Below are 18,597 nucleotides of genomic sequence, written 5' to 3'. Positions count from 1 at the left end.
AGCCGCTTCCGATTGGCGAACGTAACCCGGACCGGTAACTTCCTGGGCGAGCGCGCGACGCAGCGGCGAGTTTGAAAGGGAGCGCGTTTGCGGTGTCGGATGACGGTCAATGCCTTCGCCGCCGGCGACCCAGACCTTCCTTCCTTCTCGCGAGCCATGCGGGGAAGCCCACTTGACGGGCTGGTCAAGCAGTGGACATGATTAGTGGGGTTTAACGTCCCAAAACCACCATTTGATTATGAGAGACGTCGTAGTGGAGGGCTCCGAAAATTTTGACCACCTGGGGTTCTTTAACGTTCACCCAAATCTGAGTACACGGGCCTACAACATTTCCGCCTCCATCGGAAATGCAGCCGCCGCAGCCGGGAATCGAACCCGCGACCTGCGTCAAGCAGTGGACAGAGACGACGAGGTCGAGCACCAGAAAGAATAACCGGAAGAAGCAGAGCACAGCCGGAAGCGGAAGAGAACGAATCGGTAGACAACACAACCCCTGCAGTGACGTACTGGGGTGACGGATTCACCATAACTTATCGGACCCTTAAGATGGGAAGACATCGCCGAATGGACAATTCTAGTTTCTAGCGTGCGCAGTGTCAACGTTATCAACACCAGAGTCGGATAACATGCATAAAATATTTTAGTTTGATTTTAATGTTTTCGTGGCAGGGTACACGCAAGCCAGATAGTTTGCTAGCTCTGCGTCCTGTATGCAGCCTATATCTCACGGTCACTGGACTTATTTCAATCATCTTTGTTTACGTGCACCGCGACAGGTTTGCCGTTAGTATGTCATCAGTTATTGTCTACCTGTGACGTCACACTTCTATGACACGTTATTAAGAAGCCACCCCCTTGACATCAAAACAGAGTGTGTAAAGATTGCAGTAATCATGATATATTCTATGTATGCATTCCCAGACACCACAGTGCTAGTTTCTAGTTTTAAATTTCTTGAAATTGTTACATTTATTTAATGTAAGAATCCAAAAATTTTGTAAATTCATGTCATCATTACATAAAGGCCAGGGGAGGGGTCAATCAGTTAAAGCATTTCACAAGATAAAAATATAGTAGCGCAAATATGCAAGGAATAACAACGCGGCACCGGATAATGCACGCACACAAAAGGAAGGCACAACCATCACCCGTCCTACCGAAATTTTTGAATACTCATGTGTATAGGTGTACAAGTACATATACAAACAAACGCATGAACACACTGACGCGGATGCCAAAAAGTCTAATCTCGGCCGCGGCCATATTTTAAACGACGAGAACCGAACATTGGCACACCGGTGTGCGCCGCTATAGATATCTTTTAGCAAATATTATCTATTCGCAAAGATCCCGGCATTTGACAGTTTATTTCAGTTGATGATTTCAGTTGAACAACTGCCTTTGGTATTCAGGGGTGGATCGAGCCACTCATTTAAGGGCGTTGGGGGGAGAGGGTGGTCCTTGAAGTAATACCAAGGAGTTTGGGGAGGGGGGGGGGGGGCTCTTATTTTTTAGCAGTTTTACTATCATCACAAAAACATCACCACCGAATAAATACTGTCAATTTGTGCTCACAAAGGTCACACTGATTGGCCTACTCCGTGATAGAAGGGGGAGCAAGCCCCGAAGGGAAGGGGGGTGCTGAGACTAACTTCGCGGGGGAGAGGGGCTTTACCTTTACTACCCCGGCCTACCCCTCTAGATCCGCCATTGCTGACACCACAGTTGCGTCTTTTCCGTTGTCCTTTGGTCACTGGGGTTCCTAGACCCAACATAACCTGGTAGCTTCTTCAACGTTGTTGAATATCAACGCTAATATCCCAGTACCATACACCACAATTTTCAGTGGAGCATATTTTTTTTTGTTCATCGCATCATACAAGTGTCGTTTGTGGAAGTAAATCATAATTATAACGATGTTTCAAGCAGTCAGCACTTGCTTCATGCTTGTAGAATTTTTTCGCTGTATTTTATGCATGACAAAGTATAACAGGGCTAAAGCATGTACATTGCTGTTATTATTGTAATTATTTTACACAATTATCAGGAACATACTTTTATACTAACCGCGGCACAAGGACATTTTTCAGCAATATTGAATCACCTCTGGCTTTTGTCAGCGAACGCCTAGCAGTTCCTTTAAATATGCTAATCTTATCGCAACACACAATCCTCTGCCGTTATGGATATTATTCTTCCCAATGGTTTTATATCCGACACACGGACAACTTCAACCATGATTAAGTTGACTAAAATTACAATTACCCACGGATACGAGAAGCTATAAATATATACATGACAGGCCTATCAACAGTTAGTCTCCTAACCATGGTTATCGCAAATAGTGCTAGGCGAGCATCGCTTATCATCACAAACCGAGAAGCCGACAAGATGACGGACAAGCTTCGCACCAGCCGCAAAACAGCGCAAGATAATCGGCAGCTTCGTATTCGAGCATTTTTATGGCACACGGCTTCAGACGGCGAAAAATTGTCAAGCGAAACTCGAGGAAAACTAGGTTCACCGTGGAATGGCTATAGCTACAAAAAAATATTCGCTCTTCGGTTGGATTAGCGAGAGAGTATGTTTCTTAGAAATATCGCTTTTTGCGTTGTTCGTGTCTCGCCGTCCCGTAGAACCGCAAACACCGAATTTGTAGCCGAAGGCGGAAGGATTCAATGCATTGTCCCGCAAACGTAGAAAGGCCGTTTTGGATAATGAAACTTGACGAGGATGTGCGTGAACTTTTTGCGGACCAATGATGAGCTCGTAAATTTTATCAGCTTGCTCAACTGAGCTCACTTGAGCACGCGTAGAAAGTCGCGGTGTTAAGTGCAGTTCATGCTGTAAACGTGCGTTAAGCCTAAAGTTAAAGCTCTCGGTGTGACACGATCTCCCCAATGCTATAAACACCGCGTGTTTACAGGAAATTTTCCGGTCCATGGATTGGTAAAAATAAGGGATAAGGGTTAATGGAGAGTATCTTAGTAGCCTGCAACTCGCTGATGGCATTGCCTAGATGAGTAACTCAGGGGACAAATTACAGCTCATAATTACAGAACTGGACATGGAAAGCAGAAAAGCAGGTCTGAAATTAATATGCACAACACTAAAGTAATGCGCAACAGTCTCGACAGAAAACAGCACTTTGCGATAGGTGGAGAGTCGCTGGAAGTTGTAAAGGAACATCTTTACATAGGACAGGTAATAACCGCGGAGCCGAACAACGAGATTGAAGTAACTAGAAGAATAAGAGTGGGGTAGAGCAAATTCAGCAAGCACTCTCAAATCGTGACTGGTGTAGTCTGCCACTAATCCTCAAGAGAAAGGTATATAACAGCTGCATCTTGCCGGTACTTACCTACGGAGCATAAAGCAGGAGGCAAACAAAGATCCATGGTTCAGCTTAAACTGAAGAGGACGCAGCGAGTGATGGAAAGAAAAATGATAGGTGTAACCTTAAGAGACAAGAGGGAAGGGTGAGCAAGGGAACAAACCAGGGTTAAGGCTCTCATAGTTGAAATCAAGAATAAATGCACATAGACCGGGCACGTAGGTAGGATGCCCGTTGGTCATAAAGGGTAACTGACTGGATTTACAGAAAAGGAAAACGTACGAGAGGGAAACAGAAAGCTGATGAGATAAAAAAAATTCACAGCTTTGCCGCAAAGGCGAAGCAATGAACGCGATAACAACAAATTGGAAGGTCACGCGCAGAATGGCAAGCAGATTTAAACGTGCCCCGCATTTCGCTCGCACAAATTAGGCACGAAACGTATTCGCAGGTACATATGAAGGGGAATAAGCGTCTCAGATGTTACTTCGCTAAAGCGTGCTCTTTTCGCAAACAGACTGTAAAATTGCAGCAACCTTTGTGCGCCCGGAAACTACATCAGAATCATTCCGGCGAAAGCCCTAGGCCAGCCAAGACGTACGATACTCCCCACCGAGAGATAAGGTGGGTATGTGTACGTATATAGATACGTACACATACGGTGAGTGAAGGCGGCGCCCACGCCGGGGGTCAAATCCAGCCGAGAGTGTCGACATAATTGCTATCGCAAGAAAAGTCTGCAGGTATAACGAGGCAACGAAAAACACAAAACCAGGTTCGTGGGCAGAGCATGAGATAGGCCTTTGCCTTGCAGCGGGCTTAGTAAGGCTGATGATGTGACATGGGTATCAGTTGTTATCTATATCCTGTCAACCTTTCAATTCACACCTCGTCTGAAATATTAGCCAACCATATTTAAGTTTTACACCTGATCTACGCTATCACCTTCACCAGTATGGACATAGCTGGTGCAGCAGGGCCGAGAGTACCAACACCTCCGCAGAAAAAATGTTACTCTGATTTGCAGTTTGTGCATGAGAGCTCTGCCTTCAATCGACATCATTCGGCTTTCGAATCGAAGGAGCTGGAAATTATTTTTGTGAAAACTACGGTGCATGGGCACTCAGCCGTGCTCCCCAATTAGGGCTGCACAAGTTGCGTCTTTTCCTTTCCTCAACCTCTCCTCAACTGAGCGAGGAGACAATGCAGCACGTCTTCAGCAAGTGCCCTCGCTACAATGCACTGAAAAAAATCCCTCGCAGTCACTTTAGCTCACACAGATCACCGGTGCCAGAGAGAAAACATTTTAGAATGTCATCTTGTGATGTAATCACTGATAAAGGCGATGAAGGTACTTATCAGATTCTCTGAAACATCAGCCCACTGCGCGCTAGTTGCGTCTCCCATGACTGAAGAAGATTCATCATCCAGTCATTCATCAGGCTTGGATCTACTGTTACAGGCCGATGGTGACATCGTGGTCCCCTTCCCGCTGTAGGATGACCTCCCTGCCCTTTCTGTCCACTCTCTTTCTCTCTACATATTTATTTTAAAGATCGCCAAGCCTCTCCGTGGGGTACACAGTGTTTCTAGACCCCTGCCTCCTTTTTCTCTCCTATAACCTGTCCTTGCTTCCGAAAACTCTGGCGTTTATTTCACCAACAAAGGTGTACTTATAGATAAGAAAATTAATGCGAGTAGTTTCGTTTTTAAATGTGACTCTTGACATAGTCAATGGTGACATCACGAACTTTGAGTGTTTTTTTTTTTTGTATTTGCTCAACTAAATTTCTGGCTCCCTCGACAGGTAGTGCACGTTACTTGTGCCGATCAGAAACTACGTATGCTCTATTGCACACCGTCAAGATCCATGACGTCACAGTGACTGGAGCTTAAACTTCACTGTGGCTTCGCCATCCGCATTCTGTCTTTGCGCCTTTTCTCGCTTACCACGCGTTTTCTAGCGGCGAGCATGATGTCTCTGGTATGGTGAAACAGCGATTTACTAATACGATAAACATTTCTTTTTTCTCTTAGGTGTGCGTCTAAGTTTGATACGTTTGAATGGGCACACCAATTTGCCAAAATGAGCTGATGTAATCACACGTGACAGGACAAAAAAAAAACATTTTCGTTGCAAGCCACGTGCATACGGCATTGCCAAACCAGTTTTGTAGTTCGATGGGCCTACGTCACTCAGTCATTTAGATGCAGAAACTTAACTTCAACGCTGCTGATTTCGGTGAGAAGTCCTTGCTACAGACACTTGCGCATGCGCGAACGTGTCTTGGCCTCAGGAGAATATGACGACAACCACGGTAAACAAATCTGCAACTTGGATTCTTCGTACAATTTCTGAATCCTATCTTTAACATCCATGCATTGAGCTGTAACTATGATTGTGTAAATTAAACCCAGACTAACCATCCCAACAGCGAGTCTTTCAGTCGATCTGATAAACATGCAGTGTACGCCGGTTTTCATCGGAAAACAAAATTAAGTAGTTTCAGCCATTTTCAAATCATGCGTGGATGTTTGCAAGTAAGTGTGAGAAAAAGTATGGGATAATGTTTAGTAGCACATGCGTACATACTGCGTTATCTTTATTATAAAAGATTAATTTTACAAATTGCCGAATGGCAGAGAGAATAACTGTGGTGCTTGAATTCGACTGCTCTTCGCAGAAGATATTTGAAAAAAAATATACAGAATCGACCAACCAATCATTATGTATTTGTTTAGTGTCAATTGGATTGTGACGTCTACGTATATAGTGCAATTAGTATTGCAGTTGCTAAGAATGCTCGGATTATGGAATTGGAATAACATCTGAAGATTATTTACATTTTTAAACACGTGCCTTCAGACTTGGGGGCACCCGTTCCAGCTTTCCAACAAAACATTTAGCGCGCTGGAGTGCACAAGTAACAAGAACGGCCATGCATGTTGTTGCACACTTTTACAATCCCAATCTGGAAACTCATCTTACCCCGAAAATTCGCTTACCTTCCGCAGTCACGTGGTACAATTTGCAAGCTTGAAATGTGTCGTAAAGTACACTCATTAAAAAGTTCATGATTTGAAAAAAAAAAGAGCATCGCTTTTTTTACTAAGCAAGCACGTTTAGAATATCTGTCAAGCGTCATTTATGAAATGGACAGACGAAGAAGTTCAGACAACACCCTCCTTCCTACCCCTCGCCGAATTCCTTCCGACACTCAAGAAGGCTGCGAGAGACGCCATAGGCGACAATTCGGACCACCTGGGTTTCCTTAAACGTGCATTGACATCGCACAGTAGCCAGGCCTCAAGCATATTGCCTTCATACAAATTCGACCGCTGCGGCGAGGATTGAAGCCGCGTCTAGCGGGTCAGCAAACGAGCATCGTAACTACGGGCACAGCTGGACACTGTGTTCAGAGGGTTGAACTCTTCCAACCACCCTCCTGGCTACTGACCGGAACCACTGCATGCCGTCGCTAGAACACGTGCTTGAGTTGCTTGCACGTGCGTGTGTAGCTTGTCATGGCGAGGCAAACGTGTTCAGAGGTACTGCACGGAGCACGAATATAGCCCTCGTCGTGATGACGTGAAAGGGGCATTTTGCAGTCTGCTGCCAGCCTGACGCATGTCTCGCCTCGTGTGAATTCGGTGGGAAGCTCCGCGGGTCCGTTACCACGATGCCTTCGATCGATTCCCGAGGTGGGGGCCTCCCAGCACGTTTTTCCGGTGCTGAGGTCGCCTGTAGCGGTCACCTTCTTGCCGAAGGAGTGTCGCCCCGACCGCGCCGGCCACGCTTGTCACTCAAAAAAATGTCGTGACGTCACCTCTGTCCCCAACGCGATCGGAAGAAGAAGAGACGAAATTCTTGTGGCTTCTCCTTTCAATCTGTATTTCTGGGAGATGAAGAAGTAAAAATAAAGAAAGAGAGGGAAAAGAAGGAAGAAACAACGAAGGTGGTCGCAAAAGTCTTGTCAAGCGAATCGCAGTAACACGCTTCGTATCGCCGCAGTATCGGCGTCTGGCATGCGGACATCAGCCGAGGAGCTTGAATGCGACGGGTGACAGACACCGCGCAGCGGGTGCTACCGGAAAAAATAAAAGGACCACACGGACGTCGTCGAAATTTCACTGGAGCCTAAAATATGGCCAAAACTTGTCATAATCTGCTGTGGTAGCTTAGCTGTTTACGGTAAATGGACAAGCCCACAATCAATCAATCAATCAATCCACCAATCGATCAATCAATCAATCACTCCATCCATCACTCCATACATTAATCGATCAATCAATCAATCCATCAATCAGTCAGTCAATTGGTCAATCAATCAATTTTAGTTGACTTTTATTACAGCGAGATAAGAACACGAGCACAAGAACAAAAAGCTGCATCTTGACAAAGGTCCTTACCCCATTTATCGACAGCAAAAACAACCTATCATGGATCTGAACATCTCCGATTCCGAATTTCTACTGAATATTTTCGGTTATCATATATAGCAGAGAATCAATACATGATAACTATAAAGTACACGCTTTTCTTGAGCTAACAAAAAAAAAGAGCACAGGGCATAACAGAAGCGGAAATAACGTGGAATAATGGAATGCGCAGGCTATTTCACACAAATTAGACGTACGAAATTTGTGTACGCAATAAAAATCGTTATGCATCCCATGTATAAACATATTAATTGTGGGGAAAGAAATATAAAGCATCTGTATAACTGAAAAACAAACAAACTGAAAAGCTTGCATAACAGGCATATCGTTTGATAAATAATGTAACGTAACGATCACAACTGATTTGAATATAAGGGCTCAACCAGAGACCGCTTCACTGCACCTCTTGAAAACTTCTGTATGCAAATGCCATTTATTTCAAATTCATTGAGCTATAGCATGGCACAAGGTATGATGGGCTTCTCATTCCATATTTCGTGCACGAAAAATGCGTAAGCCATTTGTCGCTCTCCCTTGTGTTGTATGAGATAGTTTTTTGGTACAGTCAGCTTGCATAATGGAAAAAAGCTATGGTTCTTGCATCGCGAGTATTTTTGGCATATTAAAACGAGGTTAAGATTATAGAAATTTTTCAGCGGGAAGATCTTAAGGGTGGAAAGTAGTTCTCTAGTATGGGCATCAACATTTGCTATATGCGACGTACGAACTGCTTTTTTCTGAAGCACTCAACCTATGTACATTGGCTTTTGTAGTGGCACCCCATACTAACAAACAATACGTTAAATGAGGGTAAAATAGGGTGTTACAAATCGTGCGCTTAATGCTCCGCGGTAAAGTATAGCGCAGTCTACAGAGTGCCTCGCAGGATTTTGCTAAACAGGTGGCAATAGTATCAACATGATCATTCCAAATAAGATCATTATTAAAAACAACTACCAATGTTTGGACGTTCAATGCAAGTTCTATGCAATCAGAGCCAAGCCGCAATCTGAAATCTTTTAAATCATGTCGTTGTGGTGGCGTGAAAAGGACCGCCTTAGATTTTGCTGTATTCAGTTCTAGTGAATTAACGAAGCTCCTTTCAGCCAAGCATTTCAGTGCACTATATATATTAGAGATGACCGAGAGAATATTATGTCGATTTGTCTGATGAAAATGCTGGTGTCATCTGCATAAACTATAAAGTTAGCGTCATTGGATATGTTTGTTATATCATTGATATAGATGTTGAATAGTATGGGCCCCGGTATTGCGGTACTCCTTGAGTTACTTCTTTTAGTGTAGATTGTTCTGACATGACTGAACCGCATTGCTTTCTGTGCTTTAGATACAAAATGAATAACTCAAGAGGAGTTCCACGAAATCTGTAATGCTCTAGTTTGTTAAATAAAGTGCAGTGATACAATTGGTGGAATGCCTTAAAATAGTCAACAACGATACCCAACAAATTTTGAAAACTGTACAACAATAACTTTTTTGTATTATATAGTAAGGCAAGTTCTGCTGACATTCCTTCACAGAAACCTTACTTTTGCGCTGTTATGATCGAATGTTTATCGCAGAAACTCGTAATTCTTTTGCAAATTTTTTTTTCAATCCTTTTGATATAACACCGAGAACAAACACTGGCTGATAATTCAAGAATACATTTCCGTCAGCAGATTCGAAAATGGTGCAAACTTTCACGCATTCCATTTCCCGAGGAAAAAATCCGGCAAATATTGAAAAGTTAAAACATGCGAGTAAGTGCTGCTGATAAAATGCCAACCACAAACTTTATCGGTCTTATCTGCAACCCGTTTATGTCCCGTGCTCTGTTATTTGTTTTAAGAATATAAAAGTTTGAAACACGTCATCCGAAGTTGTGGGCGCGAAAAAAAAAAGGTGTGCGTGCATTGCGCGGACCTAAAAATTTAGTTGTAATATTAAAATGTATTTTTTAAACAAGTGAAATAATCGCTAGCCTGCTGTGCAATCTACGCCTTTTATGATCCTGTGAATGTATTAGCTTAAGATAAGCAGACTGGCGGTTGTTGCGGTTTAACAACTGGTTAATTTCACGCCTAAGCAAGTCGCTCCAACTATTTATTCAGTGAAAAGGTTTTCAAAGTAAACTGCCCCGGTTGCTACTATATATATCTGGAGTTTTACGTGCCAAAAGCACGGAATGATTGTGAGAGACGTCGTAGTTGAGAGTTTTATAAATTTCGCCCATCTGGTGTTTCTTAACGCGCTCTGACATCACAAAGTACACGAGCGCGCTTACCATTCGGCCTCCTCCATCGATTTGCGACCACCGTACGGGATCGAACATGTTATCCATAACCTTGTATGCTTCCGTTATGAATCCCCAATGAAAAAACTCAAGGTGTTTCATGTACATGCGCCTAAAGCGGCTCGAACGTGAAAGTCACCCTTTTCTTTAGAGTTTTATATTGATCTTTCCCTTCCCCCCAAAGCTAATGAAATATTTGTAAAACTAACGTGGTTTGCCCTTTTCCGTGATCATGCTACCTTTGCAAAAAAAAAAATCACAGCATATCCACGGAGTGAAAGATGATGAGTGGGCGAAGCTCTGGATGTTCATCGGTGTAACAGTGAATCTTTTCCAGTACATCATCAAAGACGTAAATAACAGTGTATATGTATGCAGTCATCCGTCCATCCGTCTGTCTGTTTATCGAAACATCTCGAACGATGCGAGCGCCTTCTAGTGAACGCTTCGCCTACTAGGGGTGGCTACTGCAGACAACTACAACAACACAAGCCTACGCCTTAAGGAGCTTCGCCCCTAAAAGGCGTTGTCATGTCAAGTTGTCGCGTGACGCTACGTCATGTGACAGTATGATGACAACCCACATTTTGGAAATCTGTGACGTCATCAAGCCATATGTGCAGTCATCACGCGACAATCTTTTCCATCACTCATGTTGTCGTTAAGGACATGGGACGCCGACGGTCCATTCCCGAGTTTGATGAGCCATCTAACACTTTCGCCTTAATAGTCAAATAAAGGGTTCGGCAGAGTCCCGCCCGCGCTGAAGCTAACTGTTTAGCGACTGAGGGTTAAAAGGAAGACGCTAGATGAATGTATGTATGTATGGCCTTTGTTTCTGAAAGGCACAGAATAAAGACCATAACTGTAAGTGGTCCTGTGTTTACGGACCTGTGGGCATACCGACCCCAGCTTTTGCTTTAGGCCTCCATTCAATAGCTTTGCGAATATTGAAGTAACAGAATTTCATAACCGGTCACATAATGGTACAACTGCTTATACAACTTTTGCCTCGGCACTGTCCTTGCTAACCGAAAAAAAGAGTACAGTATATGTGGCTAACATGGCGGAGCAACCTCCGGAAACATTCTTGAGAGGTTATATTCAGGAAAACAATAATGAAACCAAAACAAAACAACATAAAGGAATAGAGTAGAGAAGGTGACGTAAACTTGAACCTCTCTATAGCAAGCCAGTTAGAACAGAAGCAACATATCGGCGGTATATGTATGTTATTGCAGGATGTACAGCAGAACAGCATGCATGCTTATTTCTGCGAACGACCTTATTTTCCTTAGGGAAGGCTCGAAACTGTAGAATACGTCTCGTCATAAGCCTAACCGGCCTGTGAAGTCATTAAAGTAATTGCGCCACTCTAGCAGATCACACTGCTATAAAATCATATGGACAGATGGAATGGAATGAAAAAGCTTTATTTTAGTTCTGCAGGACGCGCTTAGCGCGTAGCGGGCGTACCCAAGTAGGGACCGACAGGGAGTACCTGGCGGCCGTTTCGTGGGCCTGCTGGACGGCCCATTGCAGGCCGGCGAAAAGGGAGCTCCTGAGGGACCTTTTCCCACTTGTTTGAGGTCATAGCATATTCCTAGCAGTACACAGCAAAAGCGTTTACTTTGCCACAGTCGAAAGCAGAGGCCCGACAGTAGTCAAAGCCGCATCCGAAGCCCGAAGTGGGGACTAGTGAACAACCCGAATAACGGACCTGGGTGGTCATTAACGTAACTGCACCGGTATGGCAGCTGACAGTGGTACAGAACAGTCTATAGACTGATCTTCAGGTCGTACCCCCAGCAGCAGTTGACAAGTCGTTGCTCCGCCATAGCCGGTAGTGGTAGTCGACAGTAGCCAAAGCCGCATCCGAAGCCCCAGGTGAAGACTAAATAGCGAATATTCCATCGAAGGGTAAACGCTTCTGCGAAGCCCTCCCCTGGTGGTGCCAGCCACAGTCGACGTGCCCGGAATCCGGCCCAAAATGCGGAAGCGTCGCAAGCAATGGCCACCGCTGCGAAGACAGTTTCTGCATGCGGGCCTCCACGACACCGGCGAATTTACAGCGCACTCTGCGAGGAACACATGAGACCCCGACACTGTGTTAGATGCAAATGAAAGCCGCCCCTTACAAGAAACAACCAGGCATAAACGAGGAAAATATAGTAAAAGAAAGCTCCCCGGAGGCGACGCCGCTACTTCGTCTCTCTGTCCGTTCGCCGTAACGGTCGTGGCGCTGGCCGGAAACTCCGCCATTATGTCCTTGACACCGCTGCTTTCTCTTTTACTTTTCTCTCTTTTACAAGCGCACATATCTCTCGATGTGCGCGCATACGCGTTACGTAGTTAAGCGCCGTAAGGGTGCGGCTAGTGGTTGTGTGCATACTCGTTGTTGTGGTATGCGAGAGTTTGTGCGTGTGGTGCCTCGTAACCGGAGAGGTCCGCCGCTGGCTCGTCAGTCGGGTCGGTTCCGTCGTCCTTCTGCGACCCCGCTGCTCCACCTTAGTGCACACAGAACCAGAACACGCTTGTACAGCAATAAGCACTTCTCTTTTCGAGAGAGAGAATTATTTTGATGGAGTATTTTAGAGGTTTGCCGGGTTTTCACCTGTTCCCTCTATCTTAATGGCCTTTGGGCCTTAGCGGGGACAACCCCCGAAACTAACGGTAAGCTCTGACATCTCGTTCTATCTTAAGCGTGGGAAGGAACGTTCGAGAAATGCCTGCTGTGGAGGAAAAGGTTGCTACAATGAATGCGAGAATAAAACGAATGATGCCTGCAATGCGAGAGCAATAAAGGACTAGAATCATCTGGCCCTCCTCTCCAGAGCTAGGGGCTAGGATACTTTGGCACTAATTAGCCAGGAACCGCCCTCATGCCTTTCTAATTTCAGAAGTGTTCTGATTACTTCTGCTAAAGAAAAGAACAACCGAAGAACAGATTGCTTAAGAGACAGAAGAGTTAGAGCAACAAAGATTGGGCCGCAATTAAAATGAGCCAAGACGAGCTGCACGTGCGGCGACAGCTCGACTCTCCGGTCCTTGCCGTGTGCACAGGGGCGGAGGGTGGGTTCGTATCTTTAAAAGCGCGTACGCGACCTCACAGAGTGGTGCGAAAGTAACCCGACGAAAGAAGACCAGTGCAGACTGTACAGTGTGAGGCGGAAGAGACAAAGGCTGAGACGAGGTGTCACCTTTAGACGTCGTTGGCGATTGTCATGGTCAACGGACTTGCCCGTTGGAATGCAACGAGGAATCACTGAGAGTTCGATACAAATCGGGAAGGCTATAAAGTTTTTGGGCAGCCGTACTATCAATCATGAGGATCAACCATCAAGCCTTTCCACGTGCTCTATATAGATTGTCGATGAGATATTGGAGGAGCGTTTTGTTGCATGATGAAGGTGAAGTAGTATCGACCTGTTATACCAAATTCAGGGTATAATTCAGATCTCAGAATAATCGATCAATGAGATGAATGACCACAAATATCCTTATAACAAATTCATTATTACGACTTGGGAAATCGAGGTGATTTGATACTTTATAAGTTTGTTTAATCATTACAAACGAACGAAGAGTGAATGATCGAAGGTCCTCTTTTTAGTCTAACCTTGAATGGTTGTAGAACATAAAAGTGACACTCGGGCTGTCTTAGAAGACACAGCATAATGCGTCACATGGAAATGCCTGGCAGATCTGGTCGGAATAATAAAGAGGGACGGTTGGGAAAGGACTCCGTTGCGTCCTTCTGTATGTGCAATTGAATATTTTTGCTAATTCGTATCTCTCCATGTAAACTACCTGCTGTCCCCATGACGCTCCCTGCTAAAATTTTTTTGTTTGCTTGCCACCTCGATTTGAATGCGCTCGCCTTCACTGAGAGTCGAACATGCCCCCCCCCCCCCCCCCCCCCCGTGCTCGGCAGTACAGCTACCATACATCAGAGCCCCGTGGATTGGGCGTCTATACATTTCAGACACTCGGAGCATGGTAAAAAAGTTGCTGGGGCGTGACATACGAAACGCCCCATACATAATACAAAAGAGCTATTACTAAGACAGAAATTAAAAAAATAGTGTGTACTTCTGCACGGTCTTTGCACGTGAACTTCATTTTATTACCATTCAAATAAATTTTACCAGCTTTGAAATACCGTCGCCTTCTCAAGCCTTCCACTTTCTTTGCGAGAGTCGAAAAAAAAATAACAGAAGTGAAACAGGAATGTCTGTTACGCAGTAAATAACGTCTACGGCTCTACGGCTGACAGTTATGCTACTACTCTACATTGCAGTACACGTCTGATCATTGATATCGAACACCGTGCAAAGCATCACGTCGCCTACAGCCTGATAACGGGAGCTCGTTTTACGCAGGATGTTCCCTCACTTCGGCGTTTGCATAAGGAGCGGTAAGCATAGCTGAGAACCTTTTGCTTTCGACGTTTTTTTTTTTTTTTACTTCAGATCGAGATGGTGCAGGGCCGGTGAACGATAGGTGAATCTAGCTGCGAGAATGCGTACACGGATGCCCAGTTCAGCCCCCTTTTTTTGTTGTTGATACATTCGAAGCACTTCCTGCTCAGACGAGACCACCACGAGCGATTCTTCGACGGTATCTTTTTCTCAGGCGCCTCGGTGCGGAAGAAACAGATCAAGCTAGTGAGCATCCCTGCGCCCACGCACTTCGCACAAACAGCGCCGCATTCCGCGAACATTAGGATGTGTGTGTAAAGCATTTGTGCCGCGTGATTTTGGTATACAATCTGTGCGTCTCCCCTCCCCCCTGCCTTTTTCGGTCTCTTATCTCGCTCTCTCCTTCCCCTTTCCTCTCTCCTGTCTATTACCCCCTCCATTCATTTTCCCCTGTGAACCACTGCTGAGTTGTCACGCTTAGTTGAGGACAGTTGCGGGGTTCACTTTTCTTTGCCAATCCTAAGAACCACTCCGTCCACGTGGACATGACCGCCGAGACCAACGAGCGGAAGGTGCGCTCATCCAAGAGACGTAACGGGCAAGAGAGGAGGAGGGCTGAGGTGACGCTCTCGCATTACACCATTTCACGCGACGCGCGTGCGAGACGGGAGGACCTCGATAAGAATCAGAGGAAGCGGAGCGTCGAAAAGCGAAGCACAATCCTTTCAATTGCCTTATTTCATCGAGTGGAATCCGATCCGCGGCTTCATGCGTGTGTGTACACCCCGCGTGTAACATTTTCTGCACGCTGCGCGTAGGCGAAGCCGCTCGAGTCAACGCGCCGGCGACCTCCTCAACCGGCGCCTGAGTCGGCATGCATTCCGCCGAAGTTTGTTGGCCCTGCGTACTGTCGATAAGCTTTTCTCTCAGCCGCGGCAATCCGTAGCTTAGGGAAAGCCTTCCAGTGGTACGATACAGGAGCTCACCAGAGGAAGAAAGTAAAGAAAAATATGGCTGCCATGTCCTCCCGCTGGCCTGTCCGGAGTGCACTGTGGCTTAACATTTATACTTGTAGGGCCATATCAAGCAGAAGTCGCGGAGTAATGGAGCAGCCAGAGTGATCCGACTGCGCAGGGACGATTCCTAATGTTGACGATGATGATTGACACTCACCCGCAAAGTGGAACTGGCCAAGAAACTGGTGGTATGGGATGGTCAGTGTAAGTTCCTGCGAAGCTGAAAAGAGCTCGAAATAAGGTGTAAACACAACGTAGGATAAATCCACTGGGATCTATGGCAAAGTTTTGTGATGCCGTGCTGAAGAAATAGGAACGAAATAGCGTGGTAATCACACGATTTCTGAAGGCGCGTTATTTCATCTTCAAATGGCCCGCTTTTATCTCCCGTTTTGGTCTGCAGAAGTGTGTGCATACTGTGGGGAAGCTAAGGAAACGCACGTTCTGATTGAATGTAGAGATCCAAGTGTACGGTTCAGCACGAGTCTACATGAAAGTTTGGGGACAGCAATGAAAAGATGAACATGACCGCGATAAAAATAAATAAGCGACGCTCAGAGCATTAGTCGCAGAAAAGTAGAGAAAATGGCAAAAATAAATAGTGGGAAGAGTGGGGGCAATCGGCCGTGGGGGGGGGGGGGGGGGGCAAAGAAGCTGTATCTTGAATTTATGTTTCTTTTATTTATAATAAGACGGGTTGAATTGCGCTAGGCAAGACATTGGGTGAACTTTACAAAAATGGGGCAAACGTTATGCTTATTATCCTAAATATTTTTTGTCGAGCCTGGTGGAACACTTGTTACCACCCCGTTGTAACGGGCATGCTCAGAGCATCCATACATCCATGCATTAATCTAGGTGGGCATGGAAGACATGGCAGTTGTATAATTGCACCCAAAGAGGTTTGCTTGCGTCTTAGACCCACAGCGTCACGTGACCTAGGCATCCCGTCACGCGTGACGTCATGCCACTGCCACACATTATGAATGAAAGGCAAGGCCATGGCTTTCATTTATGGCAACTCGTCCTCTTGGCCGTCATTGTTTACATGATACCAGGTGCACAAAGTTAATGTTGGAGATCTTGTTTAACAAAATGCTGAATGTACGTCGGACACATTTGGAAAAGTGTAGTTTCAATGTACCAGTGCATCCCTTCGAACTTCTTAACTTCGTGATTTCAAACTCCAGCATTCGATTGAAGTCATTGTCTCGTCCAGCCACAACTCTTCGATGCCTTGTCAGCACATTGTTAAGGCGTAGTCTGTCGTATCCGCAAACAAATGAAAGGTCCCAAGGAAGAGCGCGTGGTGAAAGGCTGAGTTCACAGGTCAGGCCTGCCGCATCCGATCCCATAGACGCACGGCCTTTCTTTTAAAATGAAATAAAGAAAGAAAGAAAAGGAGAGAGAGAGAGAAAGAGAGCAGGAAAGAAAGAAAGAAAGAAAGAAAAGGAGAGAGAGAGAGAAAGAGAGCAGGAAAGAAAGAAAGAAAGAAAGAAAGAAAGAAAGAAAGAAAGAAAGAAAGAAAGAAAGAAAGAAAGAGAAGAGACTACAGAGCGCCCTCCTATCACCGGAAGGGTAATTTTCGTGTATACGACCCGACCTTCGCTTCCCACTCAATCTCGTCGGCCGCGCATGACCAGCGCATTCGTCGCGGACCAACGGCGCGTGATAGGACGAAGAAGAGGAAGACGCCGGCGATCGACATCCGGGTGAAGTAGTCACGGGCACCTCATCCAGTACGGTTGTTTCAACGCCCGACATCGGTGATGCATTCCCAGCGTGCAAGAAAAAAAGTTTTCAACCCCACAGGCAGACACAGAAATTACAGTAAGATCGCTGGCAAGTTAAATTACCCAGCTGACCACTTAAAGTATAGCGTTCTCTCGACTGCTTGCCGGTTACTGCATACCGGGTTCAGGGTTTTTTCGGGCGTAGTTGCTTTGACATATTCGAGAAGTTCTCAAGACGAGCCCAATCATATACGTTCGACGCTTTCAGACGCCACCTATAAAGAACGGTCCTTAAATGTGTCAAATCACTACAACGTTACTTCAAGACTATTCTACTGAAAGAAGAATAATAAGATCATTGTGGAATTCATGTGTGTTACAGTGACTCGTGCGAATTAGGTTGTAATTAAATACCTTTACCCTGAAGTCATTGGTTGCATACGGCATAAACAGAATAGAATCTCAGAATACGAATGTAGTGCAAATTCATTTTTGGTTTTGTCCATTTTGAGCATAGAAAATTGCCATATATTTGCACAGCGCAAGACTACCCTGCCCCATACTGCGGTGCGTTGAGGATTGCATTGACAACTTCGGTTCAGTTGCGTTCCAGAATGCTGCGGGCGTAACAGTCAGTGGCTTTCCCGAGCTCGTTGGCTTTTACTTAAAGACAACGTTTGCATCATGGAACGAAGGCACTTTTATTCAAAAAAAGGAGTGTGCATCTGTTCATGCATAGCACCCGCTTGAAGTGACATTTTTCTCGCTCACCATGACCGACTCTTGACTAGCCACCTCGACAGAACGGATGTCGTAAAGGTGTTTCGTTTTGTTGACGATTTTCTTGTGCTTTTATACTGCGATGATCGGGGCTTCAAAGCTGCCGTTTCAAACGCATTACGTCTTTTCGATGAGTGCATGGCACCTCTTTCTGACGCATGAGCTTCCGCAAGATGCTCCGTTCAGGTTTTTAGATTTGAGATTAAACATCTAAAGCGATCACCTTTGCTGTAAATATGAGCCCAGAGGAAGCAAACCTCTTCTACCGTGCTTGTCGGCTCATTCAAAGCTCGTAAAGCGAGGAATTGCTAGTCATTCTTTAAGAAATGCCCTCCGAAAGTCTTGCGGCCACTCGTTAATTAGCAGCTTCGTCGAGCAGGCTTCCCGTCTAATCAGCGCTGGTTCCCCCGATCATGTGCTGGTCTCGGTGGCGGAAAAGTCGCTTAGGGCAATTAAACAGAGACGAGAAACAGCGGTGAACTGCGTGGCTAGTATATATCTCAAAGCGCGTGGCTGTGATTCCCTATCTACATAGGATTTCTCACAATTTGAAAAAGATAGATGATAAGGTAGATGT

The 18,597-nt window shown here is 45.4% G+C and overlaps 1 protein-coding gene across 4 annotated transcripts in view; it reads right to left on the bottom strand.

The window, feature by feature from the left end:
• Positions 1-18,597, bottom strand: part of LOC119179440 (uncharacterized) — a 169,595-nt gene that overhangs the window by 84,497 nt on the left and 66,501 nt on the right. The gene's annotated exons all lie outside the window — the stretch shown is intronic.

This window comes from Rhipicephalus microplus, chromosome 7 (genome assembly GCF_043290135.1).
Source record: "Rhipicephalus microplus isolate Deutch F79 chromosome 7, USDA_Rmic, whole genome shotgun sequence".
NCBI classification, from domain to species: Eukaryota; Metazoa; Arthropoda; class Arachnida; order Ixodida; family Ixodidae; genus Rhipicephalus; species Rhipicephalus microplus.
Note: the sequence above shows the minus strand (reverse complement) of the source record. Positions and strands in the feature narration are given on the sequence as shown.